Raw genomic sequence first — 18,874 nt, 5'->3', positions numbered from 1 at the left:
TTCCCACTCTGACTTGATTCCATTTATACTAACTCTCTGTTTCCTTTGGTATAGCCATGCCCTAATCCAGCTTAATATAGCACCCCCAATACCATGAGACTCTATTTTTTTAATCAGTCTTTCATGTGGCACTGTATCAAAAGCTTTGCTAAAGTCAAGGTATACAACATCGCAATCCTTACCACTATCAACTGCCTCAACAATGCTAGAATAAAAAGATAACAAATTTGTTAAACATGAACGGCCATTTATAAAACCATGTTGCGACTCAATTATTAATTTATGTTTTTCAAGATGAAGACGAATTTTATTTGCTATTATAGATTCGAGTAACTTTCCCACAATAGACGTTAGGCTAATTGGTCGATAGTTAGACGCAAGTGATCTATCTCCTTTCTTAAAAACTGGTATCACATTAGCAACTTTCCAAAACTCTGGCACTCTGCCTGACTCTATTGATTTATTAAATATGGTTGACAGTGGGTCACAAAGCTCCTCTTTGCATTCTTTAAGCACCCTAGCAAACACTTCATCCGGCCCTGGGGATTTGTTTGGTTTGAGTTTTACTATTTGTTTAAGAACATCCTCCCTGGTAACTGCTAAACTCGTCAACCTGTCCTCGTCCCCACCCACATAGACTTGTTCGGCTGAAGGCATATTGTTAAGTTCCTCTTTAGTAAATACAGATACAAAATATTTATTAAAAATACTACTCATCTCTTCATCACTATCTGTTATTTGACCTGTCTCAGTTTTTAATGGACCTATCCTTTCCCTAGTCTTAGTACGATATAACTGAAAAAACCCTTTAGGATTTGTCTTTGCTTGCCCTGCTATGCGAACTTCATAGTTTCTTTTTGCTTTCCTTATCTCTTTTTTAACATTTCTAACCAGTTGTACGAATTCCTGTTCTAAAGTGACCTCCCCATTTTTAATCCTTTTGTACCAAGCTCTCTTTTTACCTATAAGGTTCTTCAAATTCTTTGTTATCCACTTTGGGTCATTAGTATACGATCTATTCAATTTGTATGGTATACTACGTTCCTGTGCTTTGTTTAGAATATTCTTAAATAAGTTATATATTGAATCCACATCGAAATCCCCATTTAAGTCACCTATCGCTGGGTTCATGTCTCGCTCCAAGACCGGCCCACACCCCATACCCAAGACTTTCCAATCAATTTGACCCAAAAAATTTCTTAGGCTATTAAAATCAGCTTTTCGAAAATCTGGCACTTTAACAGAATTTTCTCCTACTGGTCTATTCCATTCTATGCTAAATCTGATTTCTTTGTGATCACTGCTCCCTAGCTCACTCCCTATTTCGATGTCATTAATTTGCGTTTCCCTGTTAGTTAACACTAAATCTAAAATATTATTTTCCCGTGTTGGTTCCTTAATGTGTTGCGTAAGAAAGCAATCGTCAATTAATTCAAGAAAATCTTCTGCCTCACTATTCCCTGTTTTGTTCAACCAGTTTATTCCGCTAAAATTAAAGTCACCCATGACATAAATACTGTTAGATCTAGATGCTCTAGATATTTCATCCCATAGATGCTTTGCTTCCATTCTGTCTAAATTTGGTGGCCTATATATTACTCCTATTATAATATTATTAGCTTTTTCGTTTAATTCAATCCAAATAGTTTCTGTGTGTGGCTCTGTTTTGATTCCCTCTTTGAGACTACATTTCAAATTGTCCCTAACATATATGGCTACTCCACCTCCTCGTCTAATATATCTATCTGTGTGAAATAGTTTAAATCCATATATTTGATATTCAGCTAATAGTTCTCTATTTTCTACATTCATCCACGTTTCGGTAAGTGCAATAATATCTATTTTTTCTGTGCAGACAAGAGCATTTAATTCGTTAATTTTATTTCTTAGACTTCTACTGTTAGTGTAATATACCCTAAGTGAATTGTTATTTTGCGGACCTTCTCTTTCCCTGATCGTTTTGCCAATTCCTTTCTCCCACAAACACATACTTTTATTACCTCCTTCCTCCAAATCAATTCCCATACCTCTATCTACTAACAGTTTAAACCCAAACAAACACCTCTAACCACTTCTTCTAACGAGTTCGCAACAGCAACAACCCCAGCTCTCGATAGATGCACCCCATCACGAGCATACATTTCATTTCTTCCATAGAAGTGTTCCCAGTTGTCTATGAAAGATATTGCATTTGATTTGCAATATCTTTCCAGCCGGCAATTGACACCAAGTGCCCTCGATATCCATTCATTTCCCACTCCCTTTCTTGGAAGAATGCCACATATGATCGGGATTCCTCCCTTGTTCCTAACTAACTCTATGGCTGTTTTATACCTCTGAATCAGTTCCTCACTCCTGACTCGACCAACATCATTTCCTCCCACGCTAATGCAAATAATGGGATTGTTCCCATTACCAGCCATAATATCATTCATGTTGTTTATAATATCACCAATGCCAGCTCCGGGATAGCAAACCCTTAACCTGTTCCCCCTATCTCTAGCACAAAACGTTCTATCCAAATACCTTATCTGGGAATCTCCCACAACTAATGTTTGCTTAGGTACTTCCTTTACTTTCTGAGGGGCCTGCGCTTCCTTTCTCTTCGTTGCTTTCCCTTTTGTGCGATCCACAGTCTCTCCACAGCACTCGTCCTCCAAAACGTCAAATGAATTTGAAGTTGCTATGGCGTTTGAAGGCGGCTTTATCAAAGTCTTCTTAAGGCCCCTGTCTTTCGCAACTCTCCAAGACGAGGTCCCTTTACTGCTGGTCTCCTCCTTCGTTACTTCTCGTTGTTTTTTTAAGCTGACGCACCTCCTCCCGCAGAGAGTCCAACTCTGTCCTCAGGGCTCCCACTAGAGTCACCAGGTCCTTCATTAATCTTTCTTCATATGAAAGACTTCTAATTTTGGGAAATAACTTTGTCATCCTACGCTGGACACGTTCAAGTGAATTTATATCCATACTATAGTACGGCGACCAAAACTGAACTGCATAATCTAAATGGGGCCTAACCAGTAGTAGGGAGACAAACTCACATTTTTCTTATACTATACAAGCATAGTTTAGTATACTAAAGTTTACCATATAAACTAAATATAGTTTAGTATTTAGTACAGTATAATATAGCATACAGTTTAGAATTTAGTACAGTATAATATAGCCTATAGTTTAATATTGAGTATAGTGTATATATATAGTGTACTTTAGTATAGTTAAGTATACATACCATCAGAATACTAAATACTAGCCGATTGGTCAGAATCAAGAGTCACGGCCACAAGAAGTCACGAAATTGATGTTTAAAAGATTGATGAGGGAAAGATAAAGTCAGTCATTTTCCCAAGTAATTTATTATAATTATAAAGTTTAAAAAATGAATTGCCAAACATTTTAATATAAACATATTAGGAGATCAATCTATGTTTCATTGCCATTCTTTGAAGACCTTTCATTCTCACCAAATCCCAAGATATTGGTGAGTTCGCGGCTTCGGCTTCGGCCGAGATGGGAGAGATCAAGAAGTTATAATCGGGAGCATCGACGAGGTTGATCCTCAAGTCCTTAGTGAGGACAGCGTATAGCTTCCTCAAAATGTCGTCGAAAAGAGTTACGCCATTCGCGCGTAACCATGTTAGAAGCTCATCTGTTGTATCCGTCTGTACATTTACTATATATAACACGTGTTTCAAAACCTTTTCAAAAAAGGTCAAGTCTTTTTTGTAGGTCATGGCTGTGTCCAGCATTTCCTGTGTAACTGGATCCTCCACTGTAGACAGGGCCTCTTGACTGAGGCTCGACAATCCGAAGTCAATTATAAATACTTCAGGAAGATGACTCCTTGGAGAGGACAGGGACACCATGATGTTGCCCCCGTGAATGTCACCGTGTATAACTCCACGACGATGGAGCTCACGCAGGCGGACGCCCAGCCTCAGGATGATGTAGATCAGGTACCAGTCGTGTTTTTCAGTCCGGAGTACGTGATGGAGGGTCTCCTGGCCTCTTGAAGACATCACGAAGGACGGAGGGTCGTGGCACACGGCCAGCAGGCAGGGAGCGCCTCCAGCTTCTCCTTGAAGCCTGTCCAGGATGTACAGCTCTCTCTTGAAGTTTACCTCAGCATAATTTTTCATCACCTTCAGGATGGCTGGGCTTCCCTGCCAGAGAACACGACCTACCACACTATATTCGCCCTCAGAGATCAAATCAAGCTGGGACATAAGATCATTAAGTTCATCACTGGACAAAAGAACCGGAGAATTCATTTTCAGACTACTCCTTCTCACAGACTACCGTATGTGACTAGACTGAGAAGCGCTCACTTCAACTTTTATTTGTACTACGTGTGGTGAGAGGGAGAGAAAAGGGGGGGGGGATGAAGTCCACCATATTTAATAAATCATTAGTCTGGCAGATTTACGGGCTCACCATAGCCCGTGGTAAATGGACATTTCGTTCTGAGTAGCCAAATTTAAAACAACAAACAACAGTCAGGCAGAGTGCCAGAGTCGTGAAAGGTTGCCAATGTGGTACCAATTACCAAGAAAGGAGATAGATCACTTGCGTCAAACTATCCGCCAATTGGCTCATGGCTCTTGTGTGAAAGTTTGAATCAATAACTGCAAATTCCATTCGTCTTCTTCTTAAAAATATAAATAATAAATGATTCACAACAAGGTTTTACAAATGGTCGTTCATGTTTAACAAATTTGCTATCATTTTATTTAAGCATAGTTGAAGCAGTTGATCGTGATAAGGTCCCTTGAGTGTTTCAAGATTGGGTTGGACAAATATGAGTGGGATTAGGTGATTACAAATAGGAGCTGCCTCCTATAGCAACCCGTTCTCGCAAATTTAATAAGTCAATATTGACTTATTAAATATGTGCATAGGTGACATACTTAACATAATAGATACCCTTAAAAAGACTCATAGAAAACACCGACCTTACCTAACCTTGTTAGTATCTTAGGATAAGCATCTTATTGCTTCGTAATTACAATTATTACCTAACCTATAATAGGTATAGGAATTATACCTATTATAGGTATAATTCCGTTCTCGCAAATACGAATTTGCGAGAACGGGTTGCCTATAGACCAATAGGATATCAGCGGTCACCTTTATTCTTATAAGAACATAAGAACAAAGGTAACTGCAGAAGGCCTTTTGGCCCATACGAGGCAGCTCCTATCCATAATCACCCAATCCCACTCATATACTTGTCCAACCCGCGCTTGAAACAATCGAGGGACCCCACCTCAACCACGTTACGGTAATTGGTTCCACAAATCAACACCTGTTTCCGAACCGGTATTTACCCAAGTCTTTCCAAAATGATTGATTGATTGATGAAGATTAAGCCACCCAAAAGGTGGCACGGGCATGAATAGCCCGTAAGTGGTGGCCCTTTTGAGCCATTACCAGTATCAAGAGCTGATACTGGAGATCTGTGGAGGCGCAACTGCACCCTGCGTGACGGGAGATGTCTCCCGGACCAAATGGTGAGTTTCCAAAATCTAAACTTATCCAATTTATATCCATTATTTCGTGTTCTGTTTTCTGCTGATACTTTTAATACCCTATTAATATCTCCTTTGTCCATTCATCCACTTGTAAACCTCTATCATGTCACCCCTAACTCTGAGCTAGGGAACAGTGATCATAAAGAAATCAGATTTAGCATAGAATGGAATAGATCTGTAGGAGAAAATTCTGTTTAAGTACCTGATTTTCGAAAAGCTAATTTCAATAACCTAAGAAATTTATTGGGTCAAATAGATTGGAAAGTCTTGGGTGTGGGCCGGTCTTATAAGAACAAAGGTAACTGCAGAAGGCCTATTGGCCCATACGAGACAGCTCCTATCTATAACCACCCGATCCAACTCATATACATGTCCAACCCGCGCTTGAAGCAATCGTGGGACCCCACCTCCACCACGTTACGTGGTAATTGGTTCCACAAATCAACAACCCTGTTACCGAACCGGTATTTACCCAAGTCTTTCCTAAATCAAAACTTATCCAATTTATACCCATTGTTTCGTGTTCTGTCTTGTGTTGATACTTTTAATACCCTATTTATATCTCCTTTGTTATGTCCATTCATCCACTTGTAAACTTCTATCATGTCACCCCTAACTCTTCGTCTTTCCAGTGAATGCAATTTAAGCTTTATTAATCTTTCTTCATATGAAAGACTTCTAATTTTGGGAAATAACTTTGTCATCCTACGCTGGACACGTTCAAGTGAATTTATATCCATACTATAGTACGGCGACCAAAACTGAACTGCATAATCTAAATGGGGCCTAACCAGTAGTAGGGAGACAAACTCAGACATTTTTCTTATACTATACAAGCATAGTTTAGTATACTAAAGTTTACCATATAAACTAAATATAGTTTAGTATTTAGTACAGTATAATATAGCATACAGTTTAGAATTTAGTACAGTATAATATAGCCTATAGTTTAATATTGAGTATAGTGTATATATATAGTGTACTTTAGTATAGTTAAGTATACATACCATCAGAATACTAAATACTAGCCGATTGGTCAGAATCAAGAGTCACGGCCACAAGAAGTCACGAAATTGATGTTTAAAAGATTGATGAGGGAAAGATAAAGTCAGTCATTTTCCCAAGTAATTTATTATAATTATAAAGTTTAAAAAATGAATTGCCAAACATTTTAATATAAACATATTAGGAGATCAATCTATGTTTCATTGCCATTCTTTGAAGACCTTTCATTCTCACCAAATCCCAAGATATTGGTGAGTTCGCGGCTTCGGCTTCGGCCGAGATGGGAGAGATCAAGAAGTTATAATCGGGAGCATCGACGAGGTTGATCCTCAAGTCCTTAGTGAGGACAGCGTATAGCTTCCTCAAAATGTCGTCGAAAAGAGTTACGCCATTCGCGCGTAACCATGTTAGAAGCTCATCTGTTGTATCCGTCTGTACATTTACTATATATAACACGTGTTTCAAAACCTTTTCAAAAAAGGTCAAGTCTTTTTTGTAGGTCATGGCTGTGTCCAGCATTTCCTGTGTAACTGGATCCTCCACTGTAGACAGGGCCTCTTGACTGAGGCTCGACAATCCGAAGTCAATTATAAATACTTCAGGAAGATGACTCCTTGGAGAGGACAGGGACACCATGATGTTGCCCCCGTGAATGTCACCGTGTATAACTCCACGACGATGGAGCTCACGCAGGCGGACGCCCAGCCTCAGGATGATGTAGATCAGGTACCAGTCGTGTTTTTCAGTCCGGAGTACGTGATGGAGGGTCACCTGGCCTCTTGAAGACATCACGAAGGACGGAGGGTCGTGGCACACGGCCAGCAGGCAGGGAGCGCCTCCAGCTTCTCCTTGAAGCCTGTCCAGGATGTACAGCTCTCTCTTGAAGTTTACCTCAGCATAATTTTTCATCACCTTCAGGATGGCTGGGCTTCCCTGCCAGAGAACACGACCTACCACACTATATTCGCCCTCAGAGATCAAATCAAGCTGGGACATAAGATCATTAAGTTCATCACTGGACAAAAGAACCGGAGAATTCATTTTCAGACTACTCCTTCTCACAGACTACCGTATGTGACTAGACTGAGAAGCGCTCACTTCAACTTTTATTTGTACTACGTGTGGTGAGAGGGAGAGAAAAGGGGGGGGGGATGAAGTCCACCATATTTAATAAATCATTAGTCTGGCAGATTTACGGGCTCACCATAGCCCGTGGTAAATGGACATTTCGTTCTGAGTAGCCAAATTTAAAACAACAAACAACAGTCAGGCAGAGTGCCAGAGTCGTGAAAGGTTGCCAATGTGGTACCAATTACCAAGAAAGGAGATAGATCACTTGCGTCAAACTATACGCCAATTGGCTCATGGCTCTTGTGTGAAAGTTTGAATCAATAACTGCAAATTCCATTCGTCTTCTTCTTAAAAATATAAATAATAAATGATTCACAACAAGGTTTTACAAATGGTCGTTCATGTTTAACAAATTTGCTATCATTTTATTTAAGCATAGTTGAAGCAGTTGATCGTGATAAGGTCCCTTGAGTGTTTCAAGATTGGGTTGGACAAATATGAGTGGGATTAGGTGATTACAAATAGGAGCTGCCTCCTATAGCAACCCGTTCTCGCAAATTTAATAAGTCAATATTGACTTAATAAATATGTGCATAGGTGACATACTTAACATAATAGATACCCTTAAAAAGACTCATAGAAAACACCGACCTTACCTAACCTTGTTAGTATCTTAGGATAAGCATCTTATTGCTTCGTAATTACAATTATTACCTAACCTATAATAGGTATAGGAATTATACCTATTATAGGTATAATTCCGTTCTCGCAAATACGAATTTGCGAGAACGGGTTGCCTATAGACCAATAGGCTATCAGCGGTCACCTTTATTCTTATAAGAACATAAGAACAAAGGTAACTGCAGAAGGCCTTTTGGCCCATACGAGGCAGCTCCTATCCATAATCACCCAATCCCACTCACATACTTGTCCAACCCGCGCTTGAAACAATCGAGGGACCCCACCTCAACCACGTTACGGGAATTGGTTCCACAAATCAACAACCCTGTTACCGAACCGGTATTTACCCAAGTCTTTCCAAAATGATTGATTGATTGATGAAGATTAAGCCACCCAAAAGGTGGCACGGGCATGAATAGCCCGTAAGTGGTGGCCCTTTTGAGCCATTACCAGTATCAAGAGCTGATACTGGAGATCTGTGGAGGCGCAACTGCACCCTGCGTGACGGGAGATGTCTCCCGGACCAAATGGTGAGTTTCCAAAATCTAAACTTATCCAATTTATATCCATTGTTTCGTGTTCTGTTTTGTGCTGATACTTTTAATACCCTATTAATATCCCCTTTGTTATGTCCATTCATCCACTTGTAAACCTCTATCATGTCACCCCTAACTCTTCGCCTGGGAACAGTGATCATAAAGAAATCAGATTTAGCATAGAATGGAATAGATCTGTAGGAGAAAATTCTGTTTAAGTACCTGATTTTCGAAAAGCTAATTTCAATAACCTAAGAAATTTATTGGGTCAAATAGATTGGAAAGTCTTGGGTGTGGGCCGGTCTTATAAGAACAAAGGTAACTGCAGAAGGCCTATTGGCCCATACGAGACAGCTCCAATCTATAACCACCCGATCCAACTCATATACATGTCCAACCCGCGCTTGAAGCAATCGTGGGACCCCACCTCCACCACGTTACGTGGTAATTGGTTCCACAAATCAACAACCCTGTTACCGAACCGGTATTTACCCAAGTCTTTCCTAAATCAAAACTTATCCAATTTATACCCATTGTTTCGTGTTCTGTCTTGTGTTGATACTTTTAATACCCTATTTATATCTCCTTTGTTATGTCCATTCATCCACTTGTAAACTTCTATCATGTCACCCCTAACTCTTCGTCTTTCCAGTGAATGCAATTTAAGCTTTATTAATCTTTCTTCATATGAAAGACTTCTAATTTTGGGAAATAACTTTGTCATCCTACGCTGGACACGTTCAAGTGAATTTATATCCATACTATAGTACGGCGACCAAAACTGAACTGCATAATCTAAATGGGGCCTAACCAGTAGTAGGGAGACAAACTCAGACATTTTTCTTATACTATACAAGCATAGTTTAGTATACTAAAGTTTACCATATAAACTAAATATAGTTTAGTATTTAGTACAGAATAATATAGCATACAGTTTAGAATTTAGTACAGTATAATATAGCCTATAGTTTAATATTGAGTATAGTGTATATATATAGTGTACTTTAGTATAGTTAAGTATACATACCATCAGAATACTAAATACTAGCCGATTGGTCAGAATCAAGAGTCACGGCCACAAGAAGTCACGAAATTGATGTTTAAAAGATTGATGAGGGAAAGATAAAGTCAGTCATTTTCCCAAGTAATTTATTATAATTATAAAGTTTAAAAAATGAATTGCCAAACATTTTAATATAAACATATTAGGAGATCAATCTATGTTTCATTGCCATTCTTTGAAGACCTTTCATTCTCACCAAATCCCAAGATATTGGTGAGTTCGCGGCTTCGGCTTCGGCCGAGATGGGAGAGATCAAGAAGTTATAATCGGGAGCATCGACGAGGTTGATCCTCAAGTCCTTAGTGAGGACAGCGTATAGCTTCCTCAAAATGTCGTCGAAAAGAGTTACGCCATTCGCGCGTAACCATGTTAGAAGCTCATCTGTTGTATCCGTCTGTACATTTACTATATATAACACGTGTTTCAAAACCTTTTCAAAAAAGGTCAAGTCTTTTTTGTAGGTCATGGCTGTGTCCAGCATTTCCTGTGTAACTGGATCCTCCACTGTAGACAGGGCCTCTTGACTGAGGCTCGACAATCCGAAGTCAATTATAAATACTTCAGGAAGATGACTCCTTGGAGAGGACAGGGACACCATGATGTTGCCCCCGTGAATGTCACCGTGTATAACTCCACGACGATGGAGCTCACGCAGGCGGACGCCCAGCCTCAGGATGATGTAGATCAGGTACCAGTCGTGTTTTTCAGTCCGGAGTACGTGATGGAGGGTCTCCTGGCCTCTTGAAGACATCACGAAGGACGGAGGGTCGTGGCACACGGCCAGCAGGCAGGGAGCGCCTCCAGCTTCTCCTTGAAGCCTGTCCAGGATGTACAGCTCTCTCTTGAAGTTTACCTCAGCATAATTTTTCATCACCTTCAGGATGGCTGGGCTTCCCTGTCAGAGAACACGACCTACCACACTATATTCGCCCTCAGAGATCAAATCAAGCTGGGACATAAGATCATTAAGTTCATCACTGGACAAAAGAACCGGAGAATTCATTTTCAGACTACTCCTTCTCACAGACTACCGTATGTGACTAGACTGAGAAGCGCTCACTTCAACTTTTATTTGTACTACGTGTGGTGAGAGGGAGAGAAAAGGGGGGGGGGATGAAGTCCACCATATTTAATAAATCATTAGTCTGGCAGATTTACGGGCTCACCATAGCCCGTGGTAAATGGACATTTCGTTCTGAGTAGCCAAATTTAAAACAACAAACAACAGTCAGGCAGAGTGCCAGAGTCGTGAAAGGTTGCCAATGTGGTACCAATTACCAAGAAAGGAGATAGATCACTTGCGTCAAACTATACGCCAATTGGCTCATGGCTCTTGTGTGAAAGTTTGAATCAATAACTGCAAATTCCATTCGTCTTCTTCTTAAAAATATAAATAATAAATGATTCACAACAAGGTTTTACAAATGGTCGTTCATGTTTAACAAATTTGCTATCATTTTATTTAAGCATAGTTGAAGCAGTTGATCGTGATAAGGTCCCTTGAGTGTTTCAAGATTGGGTTGGACAAATATGAGTGGGATTAGGTGATTACAAATAGGAGCTGCCTCCTATAGCAACCCGTTCTCGCAAATTTAATAAGTCAATATTGACTTAATAAATATGTGCATAGGTGACATACTTAACATAATAGATACCCTTAAAAAGACTCATAGAAAACACCGACCTTACCTAACCTTGTTAGTATCTTAGGATAAGCATCTTATTGCTTCGTAATTACAATTATTACCTAACCTATAATAGGTATAGGAATTATACCTATTATAGGTATAATTCCGTTCTCGCAAATACGAATTTGCGAGAACGGGTTGCCTATAGACCAATAGGATATCAGCGGTCACCTTTATTCTTATAAGAACATAAGAACAAAGGTAACTGCAGAAGGCCTTTTGGCCCATACGAGGCAGCTCCTATCCATAATCACCCAATCCCACTCATATACTTGTCCAACCCGCGCTTGAAACAATCGAGGGACCCCACCTCAACCACGTTACGGTAATTGGTTCCACAAATCAACAACCCTGTTACCGAACCGGTATTTACCCAAGTCTTTCCAAAATGATTGATTGATTGATGAAGATTACGCCACCCAAAAGGTGGCACGGGCATGAATAGCCCGTAAGTGGTGGCCCTTTTGAGCCATTACCAGTATCAAGAGCTGATACTGGAGATCTGTGGAGGCGCAACTGCACCCTGCGTGACGGGAGATGTCTCCCGGACCAAATGGTGAGTTTCCAAAATCTAAACTTATCCAATTTATATCCATTATTTCGTGTTCTGTTTTCTGCTGATACTTTTAATACCCTATTAATATCTCCTTTGTCCATTCATCCACTTGTAAACCTCTATCATGTCACCCCTAACTCTGAGCTAGGGAACAGTGATCATAAAGAAATCAGATTTAGCATAGAATGGAATAGATCTGTAGGAGAAAATTCTGTTTAAGTACCTGATTTTCGAAAAGCTAATTTCAATAACCTAAGAAATTTATTGGGTCAAATAGATTGGAAAGTCTTGGGTGTGGGCCGGTCTTATAAGAACAAAGGTAACTGCAGAAGGCCTATTGGCCCATACGAGACAGCTCCAATCTATAACCACCCGATCCAACTCATATACATGTCCAACCCGCGCTTGAAGCAATCGTGGGACCCCACCTCCACCACGTTACGTGGTAATTGGTTCCACAAATCAACAACCCTGTTACCGAACCGGTATTTACCCAAGTCTTTCCTAAATCAAAACTTATCCAATTTATACCCATTGTTTCGTGTTCTGTCTTGTGTTGATACTTTTAATACCCTATTTATATCTCCTTTGTTATGTCCATTCATCCACTTGTAAACTTCTATCATGTCACCCCTAACTCTTCGTCTTTCCAGTGAATGCAATTTAAGCTTTATTAATCTTTCTTCATATGAAAGACTTCTAATTTTGGGAAATAACTTTGTCATCCTACGCTGGACACGTTCAAGTGAATTTATATCCATACTATAGTACGGCGACCAAAACTGAACTGCATAATCTAAATGGGGCCTAACCAGTAGTAGGGAGACAAACTCAGACATTTTTCTTATACTATACAAGCATAGTTTAGTATACTAAAGTTTACCATATAAACTAAATATAGTTTAGTATTTAGTACAGAATAATATAGCATACAGTTTAGAATTTAGTACAGTATAATATAGCCTATAGTTTAATATTGAGTATAGTGTATATATATAGTGTACTTTAGTATAGTTAAGTATACATACCATCAGAATACTAAATACTAGCCGATTGGTCAGAATCAAGAGTCACGGCCACAAGAAGTCACGAAATTGATGTTTAAAAGATTGATGAGGGAAAGATAAAGTCAGTCATTTTCCCAAGTAATTTATTATAATTATAAAGTTTAAAAAATGAATTGCCAAACATTTTAATATAAACATATTAGGAGATCAATCTATGTTTCATTGCCATTCTTTGAAGACCTTTCATTCTCACCAAATCCCAAGATATTGGTGAGTTCGCGGCTTCGGCTTCGGCCGAGATGGGAGAGATCAAGAAGTTATAATCGGGAGCATCGACGAGGTTGATCCTCAAGTCCTTAGTGAGGACAGCGTATAGCTTCCTCAAAATGTCGTCGAAAAGAGTTACGCCATTCGCGCGTAACCATGTTAGAAGCTCATCTGTTGTATCCGTCTGTACATTTACTATATATAACACGTGTTTCAAAACCTTTTCAAAAAAGGTCAAGTCTTTTTTGTAGGTCATGGCTGTGTCCAGCATTTCCTGTGTAACTGGATCCTCCACTGTAGACAGGGCCTCTTGACTGAGGCTCGACAATCCGAAGTCAATTATAAATACTTCAGGAAGATGACTCCTTGGAGAGGACAGGGACACCATGATGTTGCCCCCGTGAATGTCACCGTGTATAACTCCACGACGATGGAGCTCACGCAGGCGGACGCCCAGCCTCAGGATGATGTAGATCAGGTACCAGTCGTGTTTTTCAGTCCGGAGTACGTGATGGAGGGTCTCCTGGCCTCTTGAAGACATCACGAAGGACGGAGGGTCGTGGCACACGGCCAGCAGGCAGGGAGCGCCTCCAGCTTCTCCTTGAAGCCTGTCCAGGATGTACAGCTCTCTCTTGAAGTTTACCTCAGCATAATTTTTCATCACCTTCAGGATGGCTGGGCTTCCCTGTCAGAGAACACGACCTACCACACTATATTCGCCCTCAGAGATCAAATCAAGCTGGGACATAAGATCATTAAGTTCATCACTGGACAAAAGAACCGGAGAATTCATTTTCAGACTACTCCTTCTCACAGACTACCGTATGTGACTAGACTGAGAAGCGCTCACTTCAACTTTTATTTGTACTACGTGTGGTGAGAGGGAGAGAAAAGGGGGGGGGGGATGAAGTCCACCATATTTAATAAATCATTAGTCTGGCAGATTTACGGGCTCACCATAGCCCGTGGTAAATGGACATTTCGTTCTGAGTAGCCAAATTTAAAACAACAAACAACAGTCAGGCAGAGTGCCAGAGTCGTGAAAGGTTGCCAATGTGGTACCAATTACCAAGAAAGGAGATAGATCACTTGCGTCAAACTATACGCCAATTGGCTCATGGCTCTTGTGTGAAAGTTTGAATCAATAACTGCAAATTCCATTCGTCTTCTTCTTAAAAATATAAATAATAAATGATTCACAACAAGGTTTTACAAATGGTCGTTCATGTTTAACAAATTTGCTATCATTTTATTTAAGCATAGTTGAAGCAGTTGATCGTGATAAGGTCCCTTGAGTGTTTCAAGATTGGGTTGGACAAATATGAGTGGGATTAGGTGATTACAAATAGGAGCTGCCTCCTATAGCAACCCGTTCTCGCAAATTTAATAAGTCAATATTGACTTAATAAATATGTGCATAGGTGACATACTTAACATAATAGATACCCTTAAAAAGACTCATAGAAAACACCGACCTTACCTAACCTTGTTAGTATCTTAGGATAAGCATCTTATTGCTTCGTAATTACAATTATTACCTAACCTATAATAGGTATAGGAATTATACCTATTATAGGTATAATTCCGTTCTCGCAAATACGAATTTGCGAGAACGGGTTGCCTATAGACCAATAGGATATCAGCGGTCACCTTTATTCTTATAAGAACATAAGAACAAAGGTAACTGCAGAAGGCCTTTTGGCCCATACGAGGCAGCTCCTATCCATAATCACCCAATCCCACTCATATACTTGTCCAACCCGCGCTTGAAACAATCGAGGGACCCCACCTCAACCACGTTACGGTAATTGGTTCCACAAATCAACAACCCTGTTACCGAACCGGTATTTACCCAAGTCTTTCCAAAATGATTGATTGATTGATGAAGATTACGCCACCCAAAAGGTGGCACGGGCATGAATAGCCCGTAAGTGGTGGCCCTTTTGAGCCATTACCAGTATCAAGAGCTGATACTGGAGATCTGTGGAGGCGCAACTGCACCCTGCGTGACGGGAGATGTCTCCCGGACCAAATGGTGAGTTTCCAAAATCTAAACTTATCCAATTTATATCCATTATTTCGTGTTCTGTTTTCTGCTGATACTTTTAATACCCTATTAATATCTCCTTTGTCCATTCATCCACTTGTAAACCTCTATCATGTCACCCCTAACTCTGAGCTAGGGAACAGTGATCATAAAGAAATCAGATTTAGCATAGAATGGAATAGATCTGTAGGAGAAAATTCTGTTTAAGTACCTGATTTTCGAAAAGCTAATTTCAATAACCTAAGAAATTTATTGGGTCAAATAGATTGGAAAGTCTTGGGTGTGGGCCGGTCTTATAAGAACAAAGGTAACTGCAGAAGGCCTATTGGCCCATACGAGACAGCTCCTATCTATAACCACCCGATCCAACTCATATACATGTCCAACCCGCGCTTGAAGCAATCGTGGGACCCCACCTCCACCACGTTACGTGGTAATTGGTTCCACAAATCAACAACCCTGTTACCGAACCGGTATTTACCCAAGTCTTTCCTAAATCAAAACTTATCCAATTTATACCCATTGTTTCGTGTTCTGTCTTGTGTTGATACTTTTAATACCCTATTTATATCTCCTTTGTTATGTCCATTCAACCACTTGTAAACTTCTATCATGTCACCCCTAACTCTTCGTCTTTCCAGTGAATGCAATTTAAGCTTTATTAATCTTTCTTCATATGAAAGACTTCTAATTTTGGGAAATAACTTTGTCATCCTACGCTGGACACGTTCAAGTGAATTTATATCCATACTATAGTACGGCGACCAAAACTGAACTGCATAATCTAAATGGGGCCTAACCAGTAGTAGGGAGACAAACTCAGACATTTTTCTTATACTATACAAGCATAGTTTAGTATACTAAAGTTTACCATATAAACTAAATATAGTTTAGTATTTAGTACAGTATAATATAGCATACAGTTTAGAATTTAGTACAGTATAATATAGCCTATAGTTTAATATTGAGTATAGTGTATATATATAGTGTACTTTAGTATAGTTAAGTATACATACCATCAGAATACTAAATACTAGCCGATTGGTCAGAATCAAGAGTCACGGCCACAAGAAGTCACGAAATTGATGTTTAAAAGATTGATGAGGGAAAGATAAAGTCAGTCATTTTCCCAAGTAATTTATTATAATTATAAAGTTTAAAAAATGAATTGCCAAACATTTTAATATAAACATATTAGGAGATCAATCTATGTTTCATTGCCATTCTTTGAAGACCTTTCATTCTCACCAAATCCCAAGATATTGGTGAGTTCGCGGCTTCGGCTTCGGCCGAGATGGGAGAGATCAAGAAGTTATAATCGGGAGCATCGACGAGGTTGATCCTCAAGTCCTTAGTGAGGACAGCGTATAGCTTCCTCAAAATGTCGTCGAAAAGAGTTACGCCATTCGCGCGTAACCATGTTAGAAGCTCATCTGTTGTATCCGTCTGTACATTTACTATATATAACACGTGTTTCAAAACCTTTTCAAAAAAGGTCAAGTCTTTTTTGTAGGTCATGGCTGTGTCCAGCATTTCCTGTGTAACTGGATCCTCCACTGTAGACAGGGCCTCTTGACTGAGGCTCGACAATCCGAAGTCAATTATAAATACTTCAGGAAGATGACTCCTTGGAGAGGACAGGGACACCATGATGTTGCCCCCGTGAATGTCACCGTGTATAACTCCACGACGATGGAGCTCACGCAGGCGGACGCCCAGCCTCAGGATGATGTAGATCAGGTACCAGTCGTGTTTTTCAGTCCGGAGTACGTGATGGAGGGTCTCCTGGCCTCTTGAAGACATCACGAAGGACGGAGGGTCGTGGCACACGGCCAGCAGGCAGGGAGCGCCTCCAGCTTCTCCTTGAAGCCTGTCCAGGATGTACAGCTCTCTCTTGAAGTTTACCTCAGCATAATTTTTCATCACCTTCAGGATGGCTGGGCTTCCCTGCCAGAGAACACGACCTACCACACTATATTCGCCCTCAGAGATCAAATCAAGCTGGGACATCATTAAGATCATTAAGTTCATCACTGGACAAAAGAACCGGAGAATTCATTTTCAGACTACTCCTTCTCACAGACTACCGTATGTGACTAGACTGAGAAGCGCTCACTTCAACTTTTATTTGTACTACGTGTGGTGAGAGGGAGAGAAAAGGGGGGGGGGGGATGAAGTCCACCATATTTAATAAATCATTAGTCTGGCAGATTTACGGGCTCACCATAGCCCGTGCTAAATGGACATTTCGTTCTGAGTAGCCAAATTTAAAACAACAAACAACAGTCAGGCAGAGTGCCAGAGTCGTGAAAGGTTGCCAATGTGGTACCAATTACCAATAAAGGAGATAGATCACTTGCGTCAAACTATCCGCCAATTGGCTCATGGCTCTTGTGTGAAAATTTGAATCAATAACTGCAAATTCCATTCGTCTTCATCTTAAAAATATAAATTAATAAATGATTCACAACAAGGTTTTACAAATGGTCGTTCATGTTTAACAAATTTGCTATCATTTTATTTAAGCATAGTTGAAGCAGTTGATCGTGATAAGGTCCCTTGAGTGTTTCAAGATTGGGTTGGACAAATATGAGTGGGATTAGGTGATTACAAATCGGAGCTGCATCCTATAGCAACCCGTTCTCGCAAATTTAATAAGTCAATATTGACTTATTAAATATGTGCATAGGTGACATACTTAACATAATAGATACCCTTAAAAAGATTCATAGAAAACACCGACCTTACCTAACCTTGTTAGTATCTTAGGATAAGCATCTTATTGCTTCGTAATTACAATTATTACCTAACCTATAATAGGTATAGGAATTATACCTATTATAGGTATAATTCCGTTCTCGCAAATACGAATTTGCGAGAACGGGTTGCCTATAGACCAATAGGCTATCAGCGGTCACCTTTATTCTTATAAGAACATAAGAACAAAGGTAACTGCAGAAGGCCTTTTGGCCCATACGAGGCAGCTCCTATCCATAATCACCCAATCCCACTCATATACTTGTCCAACCCGCGCTTGAAACAATCGAGGGACCCCACCTCAACCACGTTACGGGAATTGGTTCCACAAATCAACAACCCTGTTACCGAACCGGTATTTACCCAAGTCTTTCCAAAATGATTGATTGATTGATGAAGATTAAGCCACCCAAAAGGTGGCACGGGCATGAATAGCCCGTAAGTGGTGGCCCTTTTGAGCCATTACCAGTATCAAGAGCTGATACTGGAGATCTGTGGAGGCGCAACTGCACCCTGCGTGACGGGAGATGTCTCCCGGACCAAATGGTGAGTTTCCAAAATCTAAACTTATCCAATTTATATCCATTGTTTCGTGTTCTGTTTTGTGCTGATACTTTTAATACCCTATTAATATCCCCTTTGTTATGTCCATTCATCCACTTGTAAAC

The sequence above is a fragment of the Procambarus clarkii genome, chromosome 34, assembly GCF_040958095.1.
Source record: "Procambarus clarkii isolate CNS0578487 chromosome 34, FALCON_Pclarkii_2.0, whole genome shotgun sequence".
NCBI classification, from domain to species: Eukaryota; Metazoa; Arthropoda; class Malacostraca; order Decapoda; family Cambaridae; genus Procambarus; species Procambarus clarkii.
The sequence above is the reverse complement of the archived record's forward strand: the minus strand, read 5'-3'. Positions refer to the sequence as shown.